The sequence below is a fragment of the Scyliorhinus torazame genome, chromosome 15 (genome assembly GCF_047496885.1).
Source record: "Scyliorhinus torazame isolate Kashiwa2021f chromosome 15, sScyTor2.1, whole genome shotgun sequence".
In the NCBI taxonomy this organism is placed as follows: domain Eukaryota; kingdom Metazoa; phylum Chordata; class Chondrichthyes; order Carcharhiniformes; family Scyliorhinidae; genus Scyliorhinus; species Scyliorhinus torazame.
This window is the reverse complement of record NC_092721.1, coordinates 114,990,671-115,003,278: the sequence shown is the minus strand read 5'-3', so window position 1 is coordinate 115,003,278 and position 12,608 is coordinate 114,990,671. Positions and strand designations below refer to the sequence as shown.

Genomic DNA, 12,608 nt, shown 5'->3' with positions numbered 1-12,608 from the left:
AATTGGATATGCAAAATTTATAATTTTAAAAAATGGTTTGGTGTAGAAAATGTAAGTGGTGGATGAAAAATACGCAAATTTCTCAGATGTGTTTCAATGATGTGCGAGGACCTTAAAACTTCTGAAAATTCTAGTTTCAACAAAGTGTCGCTTGAGGCTATCATTCAAATGTGTTCCTACTGAGTTGAGGGCTAATTGAAAAAAATCATGAGAACTTTCTGTATTCTGCCAGAAGTTTAGATATATTTTGGAATCATATTGTGACAGCAGGGGCAGCAGGGTGGTACAGTGGATAGCACTGCTGCCTCACTGTGGCAGTGACCCGGGTTCAATTCTGGCCTTGGGTGGCCGTGTGGAGTTTGCACATTCTCCCCGTGTCTCCCTGGGTTTCTTACGGGTGCTCCGGTTTCCTTACACAGTGCAAAGATGTGCAGGTTAGGTGGATTGGCCATGCTAAATTTCCCCATAGTGTCCAGGATTATGCGGGTTAGGTGGGGTCTATGGGGTTGCAGGGATTGAGCGCGAGCCTGCTTAAGGTGCTCTTTCGGAGGGACTTTTATAGCGGACTCTATCGCTCGGACCCCCCCCCCACGGGGCCCGAGGAGATGAAACGTTTTCTGGACGGGGTGACTTTCCCAAGGATGGGTAGGGAGCTGGTGGGCGCGTTGCGGTCTCCGATTAGGGCCGAAGAAATATCTGAGGGCTTGAAGGCGATGCAGTCGGGTAAAGCTCTGGGGCCAGACGGGTTCCCAGTGGAGTTTTACAAGAAATTTTCGGGGATACTAGGGCTGTTGCTGGTTAAGGTTTTTACGAGGCAATGGATAGAGGGGTGCTGCCCATCGACTGGGTCAGGCTGTTGTACCAGGCCCCGGAAGCCAGTGTAAGGACGAATAAGACGACCTCGGACTATTTTAGGCTGCACCGGGGGACAACATAGTGATGTCCCCTCTCCCCACTGCTGTTTGCATTAGCCATAGAGCCGCTGGCAATTGCTCTGAGAGCTTCTAGGGGCTGGAAAGGGTTGGTTGGGGGGGCGGTGGAGCATAGGGTATTGCTGTATGCGGGTGACTTACTCCTATATGAAGCAGATCCAGGGGCAGGGATGAGGGAGATTGTGGCGATTCTGGGAGAATTCAGCCGGTTTTCGGGATACAAATTGAATATGACGAAGAGTGAGATGTTTGTAGTCCAGGCAAGAGGTCAGGAGGGCCAACTGGGGGAGTTACCGTTCAGGTTAGTGGGAGACAAGTTTTGATATCTGGGGATACAAGTGGCGTGCGACTGGGGCCGGTTACACAAGTTGAACTTGTCCCGGCTGGTTGAGCAATGAGGGGCGAGTTTCGGAGATGGGATGTGCTCCCGCTGTCACTGGCGGGGAGGGTGCAGTCAGTTAAGATGACGATATTGCCGAGATTTCTATTTGTATTCCAATGCCACCTGATTTTCATCACACGGTCCTTTTTTAAAAGGATCAACAAAATTATTTTGGGCTTTGTTTGGACAGGTAAGTCCCCACAGGTGAAAAGGTGCTCTTTCAGAGGGTCTGTGAAAACATGATGGGCCAAATGGCCTCCTACTGCACTAAGTATTCTATGATTCTACCCTAATCTGTAACAATTTGACAAGATGAGTGAACTGATGACTGATGTTTTCTTATGCCAATTTAACTGGTGTAGCTATTCCTATTTTAAGTGTGGATACAGAAAATAATCAAGAGTTCGGAATAGGATGCGTTTTTTTCAGAATCTAAAGGATGAGCTGTAAGGAACTAGAAGCTAGATCTATGCAAAGCCCTGGGCAGGTCATGCCCGGAGTACCATTTATTCAGTTCTGGACACCACCTCTTTGGAAGAATGTATTGGCCTTGGAGAAAGTGCCACATAGATTTACCAGAATGAAACCAAGGATTAAATTATGAGGCAAGAGTGAACAGACTAGAATTATATTTCCAGGACTTTAGAAGATATGGGGTGATACGATATTGTAGGTGTATTTAGAGTAAAACTTGCAGCAGACTGCATCGCCTTCAAGCCCTCAGGGAAAGGAGACGTTAGAAGTTTGAATCTCTATTTTTCAAATAGGGAGACCGTGGCATATTGGTAATGAGACTGGATGAGTAATCCAAAGGCCCAGGTTAATGCTCTGGGAACAGTTTCAAATCAATTACAAACATTCTGGAATTAAACACCAGTCTCGATAATGGTAACCATGAAACCATCATTGATTGTTGTAAAAGCTAATTTGGTTTACTAATGCCTGTCGGCTGTCCTCACCTTATCTGGACTACATGTGACTCCAGACTCCCAGCAATGTATTGACTCTTAAATGCCCTCGTGAGCAACTCAGTTGTATTAAACCACTACAAAGCCAAAGAAGAAAATTGGACACATCACCTGCCATCAACCTAGTCACTGGAAACGACAACAGCATATCTAACCCTGCAAAGTCCTCTTTATTAATCTCTGGGAGCTTGTGCCAAAATTGGGAGAGCTGTCCCACAGTCCAGCAACAGTTTGACATTGTGTGTAAGATATGATTTGATGAATAGGATTATGTCCCAATCACCACCGCATCTTGTGTCCCGTCCAACCAACCAGAAATGGCAACATAGTGGTATACTGCCCTTGGAGTATTAAGAACAGAGGACGCGGGAGCAGCTATTAAGTAGGCCATTGGCCCTTTAATTTTGCTTCTCCATTCGATAAGCTCATGGCTCATTTGATTATGGTCTCAACTCCATTTTCCTATCTGTCCCCCATAATGCTTGCTTTAACTTGCTTTTCAGAAATCTAACTTGGCCTTGAATAAGTTCAATGATCCAGACTTCACTGCTTTCAGGGCAAGATGAGGGCAGTGTAGTTAATGTAGATGAGCGCAGTGCAGTTAATGTAGTCTACAGTAAGACGTTTGACAAAGTCAAGTATGGGAGACTGATCAAGAAGGTAAGAGCCCATGGTGATCCAGGGAAATTTGGTAAATTGGATCTAAAATTGGCTTAGTGGCAGGTCAAAGGTTGTTTTTATGACTTCCGGTTGTGGTTATGCAGAGCTAAGTCGCACGTTCAGCAGCTCCCGCTTGGAACGGACTTTTGGGCTCTTTTCAGGGCCCCCAACGGCATTTTTTCGACATTTCCCGGTGTGGGAAGAAGATTGCAATATTCCCCCGACAGTGTATGGCTTGGACCAGGAGCGGGGCGACTAAAAAAAGTGGTGGTGAACCCAAAGAAAGTGCGAGGGAAGAAGAGCAAGATGGCGGCGGGCGGGGACGAGGCAGCGTGGATGCAGTGGGCGCAGGAGCAGCAGGAGGCTATCCAGCGCTGCTTCAGAGAGCTCAAAGCGGACCTGCTGGAGCCGATGAAGGCTTCTATCGACAAGCTGCTGGAGACCCAGACGGCCCAGGGGGTGGCGATCCTCGAGGTCCGACAAAAGATCGGACCCTGACTAGGACGAGATCTTAGACCTTGCGGTAAAGGTGGAGGCGCTCCACAAGAAATGGCAGGAACGGTTCGAGGATTTGGAGAATCGGTCGAGGCGGAAGAATTTGCGGATCCTGGGCCTCCCGGAGGGGCTGGAGGGGTCGGACGTGGGGGCCTATGTGGTCACCATGTTAAACTTGCTGATGGAGCGGGGTCCTTCCAGGGGCCCCTGGAGCTGGAAGTGGCCCATAGAGGCCCAAGGCTAACGAGCCGCCGCAGGCGGTGCTGGTGCGGTTTCATCGGTTCGCTGATCAGGAGTGCGTGCTCAGATGGGCCAAGAATATATCAGGACTGGAGTGCGGAGGTGGCGAAGAAGAGCGCCGGGTACAACCGGGCGAAGGCGGCGCTGCACAGGAAGGGGGTGGTGTTTAGCATGCTGCAGCCGGTGCAACTGTGCACCATTATTTTGAGTCCCCGGAGGAGGCGTGGGCCTTTGTTCAAGCCGAGAAGCTGGACGCAAGCTGAGGGTCGGGATGGGTGGTCGGGGATTGCTGTTGGTGTGTTACATTTTGAGGGGGGGTTCTTTGCTCTTGTTTCTTTTTGGTTCGGTGTGGGTGGTTAGGGTGGGTTGGGCACTGTTTTGGTTGTGTCTGTTGGGTGGGCTCTTGGAGGGGGGTAAGTAAATGGAGTAGGGGTGGGTGGCCGGTAGGGGGGATGGGGCCCCGCGGGGGAGGGGGAGGCCCGAGTCGGGGGTGAGGGGACTGGGCCTGTAAAAGGAGCTGCGTCAGAGGTGGCGGGGCCGGGCAGGTGGAAAGCGCGGGCTTTTTCCCGCGCTGGAGGGGGCGGGGCCGGGCGGGGAATCATAGAATTTACAGTGCAGAAGGAGGCCATTCGGCCCATCGAGTCTGCACCGGCTCTTGGAAAGAGCACTCTACCCAAGATCCACACCTCCACCCTATCCCCATAACCCAGTAACCCCACCCAACACTAAGGGCAATTTTGGACACTAAGGGCAATTTATCATGGCAAATCCACCTAACCTGCACATCTTTGGACTGTGGGAGGAAACCGGAGCACCCGGAGGAAACCCACGCAGACACGGGGAGGATGTGCAGACTCCGCGCAGATAGTGACCCAGGCCGGAATCGAACCTGGGACCCTGGAGCTGTGAAGCGATTGTACTATCCACAATGCTACCGTGCTGCCCAGCATGGGAAGCAAGGGTTGTTTCCCGCACTTGGGATGGAAGGGGGAGGCGGAGAGCCTGCTGATGGGTAATATGGAGGAGGAGGGTATGTCCCACGATGGGAGGAGTCGAGGGAGACGCGGGAGTGGCCTGGGTCAGCAGGAGTCAGCTGACTTGCGGGAGTGCAATGGGGGGAGCAAAGCAGCTAGGAGGGGTCCTAGCTTTGGGGGCGGGGGGGGGGAGAGACCGGGTTGCTGCTGGTATGGTCAAGGGGGAGCTGGAACGAGTAGAGGGGGTTGGAACGGGGGTCTGCCGGCGTGGGAACGGGCCGGGCATGGGGTGCAGGCGCGTGGCTGGCCGGGGAGGGGTTATGGCTAGTCGGCGGAGGAGGGGGGCGGGTAGCCCCCTGATCCGGCTGATAACCTGGAATGTAAGCGGGCCCGGGTGTTCGCGCACCTGAAGGGGCTGAAGGCGGATGTGGTCATGCTCCAGGAGACACACCTGAAGGTGGCAGACCAGGTAAGATTGAGGAAGGGGTGGGTAGGTCAGGTGTTTCATTCGGGGCTGGATGCCAAAAATCGGGGGGTGGCGATCTTGGTGGGAAACAGGGTGTCGTTCGAGGCGTCGAGCATTGTGACAGACAATGGCGGCAGGTACGTTATGGTAAGTGGTAAGCTGCAAGGGGAGAGGGTGGTGCTGGTCAACGTGTACGCCCCGAACTGGGACGATGCGGGTTTAATGCGGCGCATGTTGGGTCGGATCCCGGACCTGGAAGTGGGGGGCCTGATAATGGGGGGGTGGACTTTAACACGGTGTTGTATCTGGCACTGGATCGCTCCAGGTCTAGGACGGGTAGGAAGCCGGCGGCGGCTAAAGTGCAGAGGGGGTTTATGGACCAGATTGGGGGGGGTGGACCCTTGGAGATTTGCAAGGCCGGGGGCTCGGGAATTTGCATTCTTCTCGCATGTTCATAAGGCTTATTCTGGAATCGACTTTTTTATTATGCGTTGGGCGCTGATAGCGGGAGTAGAGGATACCGAGTACTCGCCGATAGCCATTTCGGAGCTGGGGGAGGAGAGGGACCAGAGCCCGTTGTGGCGCTTGGAGGTGGGGCTGTTGACGGACGAGGAGGTGAGTGAGCGGGTCCGAGGAAGCATAGAGAGATACCTGGAGGCCAACGATAACGGGGAGGTCCAGTGGGGATGGTATGGGAGGCGCTGAAGGCGGTGGTTAGGGGAGAGCTGATCTCCATTAGGGCCCACAAGGAGAGGGGAGAGCAGAGGGAGAGGCTGGTGGGGGAGATGGTGAGGGTAGACAGGAGGTATGCGGAGGTGCCTGAGGAGGGATTGTTGAGGGAGAGGCGTAGCCTCCAGGCCGAATTCGACCTGTTGACCACCAGGAAGCAGTGCAGGAAGGCCCAGGGGGCGATTTACGAGTATGGGAAAAAGGCAAGTTGGATGTTGGCGCATCAGCTTCGGAAGCGGGACACAGCTAGGGAGATCGGGGGGAGTTAAGGATAGGGGAGGGAGTGGTGCTGAGTGGGGTTGGCATCAATGGGGTTTTCAGGGACTTTTATGAGGAACTGTATCGGTCCGAGCCCCCACTGGAGGAGGGAGGGATGGGCTGCTTTCTGGGCCAATTGAGGTTTCCGAAGGTGGAGGAGGGACTGGTGGCGGGATTGGGGGCCCCGATTGGGCGCTGGGGGAGCTGGCCAAAGGGATAGGGAGCATGCAGGCGGGGAAGGCACCGGGGCCGGACGGTTTCCCGGTCGAATTCTACAAAAAATATGGACCTGTTGGGCCCGTTGCTAGTTAGAACCTTCAATGAGGCAAGTGAGGGGGGGCTTTGCCCCCAACGATGTCCCGGGCACTGATCTCATTGATCCTGAAGCGGGACGAGGATCCCCTGCAGTGTGGATCTTACAGGCCGATTTTGTTGTTAAACGTAGATGCCAAGGTGCTGGCGAAGGTCTTAGCCACGAGAATTGAGGATTGTGTGTCGCAGGTGATCCACAAAGACCAGACGGGGTTCGTGAAGGGGAGGCAGTTGAACGCGAATGTGCGGAGGCTCCTGAACGTTATTATGATGCCGGCGAGGGAGGGGGAGGCGGAGATAGTGGTGGCGATGGACGCTGAGAAGGCCTTCGATAGGGTAGAGTGTGTGGGTACTTGTGGGGGGTGCTGAAGAGGTTTGGGTTTTGGGAGGGGTTTGTCAGGTGGGTTAGGCTGTTGTACGAGGTCCCGATGGCGAGTGTGGCCACGAACAAGAGGAGGTCTGAGTACTTTTGCTTGCATCGAGGGACAAGGCAGGGGTGTCCCCTGTCCCCCCTGCTCTTCGCACTGGCGATTGAACCCCTGGCTATGGCACTGAGGGAGTCGAGGAACTGGAGGGGTTTGGTGCGGGATGGGGAGGAGCATAGGGTGTTGCTCTATGCGGACGACTTTGCTGCTGTATGTGGCGGACCCGGTAGGGTGAATGCCGGACGTAATGAGGATCCTCAGGGAGTTCAGGGATTTCTCAGGGTACAAGCTCAACATGGCGAAGAGCGAGTTGTTTGTGGTTCACCCAGGGGACCAGGAGATGCGGATTGGCGAGCTCCCACTAGAAAGGGCGGAGAGGAGCTTCAGGTATTTGGGGGTCCAGGTGACCAGGAGCTGGGGGGCCCTGCATAGACTTAATTTCGCGAGGCTAGTGGAGCAAATGGAGGAGGAGTTCAAGAGGTGGGATGCGTTGCCGCTGTCCCTGGCGGGTAGGGTGCAGTCAGTTAAGATGACGGTGCTCCCAAGGTTTTTGTTCTTGTTCCAGTGCCTCCCCATTCTTATCCCGAAGGCCTTCTTTAGGCGGGTCAACAGGAGCATAACGGAGTTTGTGTGGGCGCGAGGGACTCAGAGGGTGAGAAGGGTGTTCCTGGAGTGGAGTAGGGATGGGGGGGGGCTGGCACTGCCCAATCTCTGGGTACCACTGGGCCGCCAGTGTGGCGATGGTGCGCAAGTGGGTGATGGAGGGGGAGGGGGCTGCAAGGAAGAGGCTGGAGATGGCGTCTTGTGAGGGTACGAGTCTGGAGGCGCTGGCAACGGCGCCGCTGCCGCTCTCTCCAATGAGGTATACCACGAGCCCGTGGTGGCGGCTACCCTCAAAATCTGGGGGCAGTGGAGGCGGCACGGGGGGAAGTGGGGGCCTCGGTGTGGACCCTAATACGGGGGAACCACCGGTTTGTCCCAGGGAGAATGGATGGAGGGTTTTTGGGGTGGCACAGGGCAAGGGATAAGAAGGTTGGGGGACCTGTTTGTGGATGGGAAGTTCGCGAGCCTGGGTGAGCTGGAGGAGAAGTATGGGCTCCCCCCCGGGGAACATCTTTAGGTATTTACAGGTAAGGGCGTTTGCCAGGTGGCAAGTGGTGGAATTCACGCGGCTGCTGCCACGCACAGTACAGCCTCATACAGTTTAAGGTGCTGCACAGGGCACACATGACCGGGACAAGGATGAGCCGGTTCTTTGGGGTGAGGACAGGTGTGTTAGGTGCTCAGGGAGCCCAGCAAATCACACCCATATGTTCTGGGCATGCCCAGCGCTGGAGGAATTTTGGAAGGGCGTGGCGAGGACGGTGTCGGGGGGTGGTAGGATCCAGGGTCAAACTGGGCTGGGGGCTCGCAATATTTGGGGTTGCAGGGGAGCCGGGAGTGCAGGAGGCGAAAGAGGCCGGTATTCTGGCCTTTGCGTCCCTGGTAGCCCGGCGAAGGATTCTTCTTCAGTGGAAGGATGCGAGGCCCCCAAGCGTGGAATCCTGGATCAACGATATGGCGGGGTTTATTAAGTTGGAGAGGATGAAATTCACCTTAAGGGGATCGGTACAAGGGTTCTTCAGGCGGTGGCAACCGTTCTTGGACTTCATGGCAGAACGTAGACAATGGTCAGCAGGAGCAATGGGGGGGGTCTATTTCATTTTTGTTTGTTTACACTGGGTGATCTGAGGGGGTGTATAAATTTGCTATGTTTGCTTTGTGTTAATTCGGGGTGTTAATTTATTATTTATGTATAGGGGGAGGGGGGCACCGGGGTTGTTTTATTTTGTTCTGTATTTAATTCTATTGGGTTCCTTTTTCATTTTGTTGTTGATATTTTGTGAAAACCTCAATAAAAATTATTTAGAAAAAAATAAAAAGGTTGTTTTTATGACTGGAAGCCCGTGTCCAGCAGGGAAGCCTGCAGGGATTGGTGCTTGGTCCCTTGCTGTTTGTAGTGTACTCTAATGGTCTAGGTGAGAATCTCGGTGATATGATCAGTAAGCTCACGGATGACATGAAATTTGATGTTGGGTTAATAGCAAGGAGGAAAACCTTTGATTACAGGACGATATAGACGGGCTGGTCAGATTGGCAGAACAGTGGCAAATGGAATTTAACCCTGAAAAGTTTGAGGTTATGCATTTTGGGAGGTCTAACAAGGCAAGGGAGGATGCTAGGAAGTCCAGAGGACCATAGAAATCTTTGGGTGCAAGGCCATAGATCCCTGAAGGCAACAGGACAGATAATAACGGTGGTTAAGAAGGCGTATGGAATAATTTACTTTATTAGCTAAGGAATAGAATATATGAGTGGGAAGATTATGATCGAACTGTATAAAACGCTTGTTTGGCCACAGTTAGGTGTGCAGTTCTGGTCGCCCAGATGGATGCGATTGCACTAGAAAGGGTGCAAAGGAGATTCGCCGGGATGTTGTCTGGGCTGAAGAGGTTCAGCTATGAAGAGAGGCTGGTTAGGCTGGGGTTGTGCTCCTTAGAATGGAGAAAGCTGAGGGGGGATCTGATTGAGGTGTACAAATTTATGAAGGACGTAGATAGGGTAGCTAAGAAGAACATTCTCCCATTAGTTGAGGGGGGGATAATCAGGGGGCATAGCTTTCGGGGATTTGAGGATAAACGTTTTTACCCAGAGGGTGGTGGGAATCTGTAACTCACTGCTTAAAGGGTGGTAGAGGCGAGAATGCTCAACATTTAAGAACATTTAGATGAGTACTTGAAACGCCATAAGCATAAAGGGCCACGGACCAAGTGTTGGAAGATGTGATTAGAATAGATAGATGCTTAATGACTGGCGCAGACGTGATGGGCCGAAAAGCCTTTTTCTTTGATGTAAAACTCTATGTCCCTAAAGTATACTATATAGCCACAATCTGTAACCTCATGGTCCATCATATCCCCCTCCATACCATTAGCACTAAACTGGGGGATCAACCCTCGTTCAATGAAGAGTGCAGGAGGGGATACCAGGGACAGCATCAGGCATACATAAAATGAAGTGACAAACAACTGAAACTTCAACACAGGACTGCCAAACAACAAAAGCATCATGTGATTGACAGGACTAAGCAATCTCGCAACCAATGAATCAGCTCTGCAGTCCTGCCACATCCAATCATGGATGATGGAGGACAGTTTTTTTTAAAAAATTTAGAGTACCCAATTATTTTTTTTCTAATTAATGGGCAATTTAGCGTGGCCAATCCGCCTAACCTGCACATTTTGGGGTTGTGGGGGTGAAACCCACGCAGACACGGGGAGAATGTGCAGATTTCACATGGACAGTGACCCGGGGCCGTAGGCAGCAGTGCTAACCACTGCACCACCGTGCCGCCCTGATGGAGGACAGTTAACTGGAGGCGGAGGAGGCTCCACAAATATCCCCATCCTCAATGATGTGTAGTACATCAGTGCAAAATGCAAGGCTGACGCATTTACAGCTATCTTCAACCAGAAGTGCTGAATGGATGATCCATCGCGACCTTCTAAAGTCCCAGCACCACAGATGCCATTCTTCAGTCAATTCAATTCACTCCACATGTTATCAAGAAATGGCTTAAGGCACTGGATTCTGTAAAGTCTATGGTACCTGACAACATTCCAACAAAGTACTGAAGACTGCTCCAGAACCTATTGCGCCCCTAGCCAAGCTGTTCCAATACAGTTAACAACATTGACGTCTGCCTGGCGCTGTGGAAAATTGTCCGGGTATGTCCTGTCCACAAAAAACAGCAAATCCAATCTGACCAATTACTGCCCATAAATCAACACTTGATCATCAGAAAATTGATGGAAAGTGCCACAAACAGTATTATCAAGCAACACTTAACAATAACCTGCTCACTGATGCTCAGTTTTGGTTCCGTCAGCGCCACTCCACTCCAGACCTCATTTCAGCCTTGATCCACACATGTACAAAAGTGTTGAACCCCAAAGATGAGGTGAAAGTGAATGTCCTTGACTTCAAGGCAGCACTGACTGAGTGTGGCTTCAAGGAGTCCCAGCTAAACGTAAGTCAATGGAAATAGGGGAAAATTCTCCAAATACCTAGCATAAAGGAAGATGGTTGTGCAGGTTAGCGATCGAACATCTCAGTCCCAGGAAATTGCAGCTAGTGTTCTTCAGGGTTGTGTCCTTGGCACAGTGATCTTCAGCTGTTCATCAAAGACCTTCCCTCTGTCATAAGGTCAGCAGTGGAAATGTTCGCTGATAGTTGCAATATTCTGAACCATTCACGACTCCTCAGATCCTGAAGTAATCATTGTCCAGGTCTTGCTAAATATGGACAGTGTTCAGGCTTGGGCTGATAAATGGCAAGTAACATTCATGCCATACAAGTAGCAGGCAATGATTATCTTAAACGACAGAAACATGCTGTTCCTTTTTGCCAATCCCTCTTCACCCTCCCACATCCCCCTCCCCTTTTCTACTGTTACTGGCCCTATCTTAGGCCCTTTTCTTCACCGCAGATGGTTTGTTTGTAGTTTGTTTTGCTCTTAGATTTGTTTGGGGGGGGCCTCGTACCCACTTGTCAGTCTCTCCCTGGTGTTTACTTGTGTCTCTCCCCCGTTGCCCCCCTCCCCCACCCTACTTCCGTCCCTAATTTTTCCTCCCATTTCTGCCTTGTTCCGTCCAGTGGTGATTGCACCTTTCTATCCCCGTCCGTTTCTATCCCCGCAGTTCCCTTTTTTCATACTGTCCGCGTCCAGTAGCTACTCCAATATTGGGGCTCGAGGGCAGTGTTTTCCAAACTTTTTTCCCCGGGACCCACTTTTGCCAACCAGCAGACCTTCGGGACCCATGCTGGCCGAGGTTCGTGAGACACCATTATTGCTTACTTTTAATGCGGCAGATGGGCCTGCTTGGTCCTCACAATCTCTCTTGCTTTGTCATTCAATGTTACATTTCTGCTAAGGACTTCAGCTGACGATGTATGTTCTTGCTGCATGCTTTGAAAAAAATCAAGAGGTTTGTGTTTGAACTCTCCATGCTTCGTCTTCAAATGCCTTTGAAGATTTGAGGGTTTTAAACTTCATTTCATAGAATTTACAATGCAGAAGGAGGCCATTCGGCCCATCGAGTCTGCACCGACTCTTGGAAAGAGCACCCTACCCAAGATCCACACCTCCACCCTATCCCCATAACCCAGTAACCCCACCCTACACTAAGGGCAATTTTGGACACTATGGGCAATTTAGCATGGCCAATCCACCTAACCCGCACATCTTTGGACTGTGGGAGGAAACCGGAGCACCCGGAGGAAACCCACGCACACACGGGGAGGATGTGCAGACTCCGCACAGACAGTGACCCAAGCCGGAATCGAACCTGGGACCCTGGAGCTGTGAAGCATTTGTGCTATCCACAATGCTACCGTGCTGCCCTTTGACAGTACTTCCCTGCATATAACACACATGGGCTTTGCATCCTGATTTGCATTGGCATAATTAAAGCCATACCTCAAGAAATCATCTTTATACTGCTTTGTTCTTGATTTCAGTTTCTTCTTAATTGTTTGTCCACCAGAGGCCCTGGAGCTCGGGATACAGCACACACCAGCACTGCCTTGTCCTACCGTGGACTCTCCTGAGAAGCTTTTCCAGTAGATTTAGTTGAGATCCTGGTCTGTTTGTATCTCTGGCCCTCTCTACCTTATTACAAAATGACCCATCTTCAGTTCTCCGCACACTCCTCTTGCTTGCTTGCTG

General features: G+C 51.7%; 1 protein-coding gene across 2 annotated transcripts in view; it reads left to right on the top strand.

The window, feature by feature from the left end:
- rev1 (REV1 DNA directed polymerase) overlaps nucleotides 1-12,608 on the top strand; it is a 232,101-nt gene that overhangs the window by 132,760 nt on the left and 86,733 nt on the right. The gene's annotated exons all lie outside the window — the stretch shown is intronic.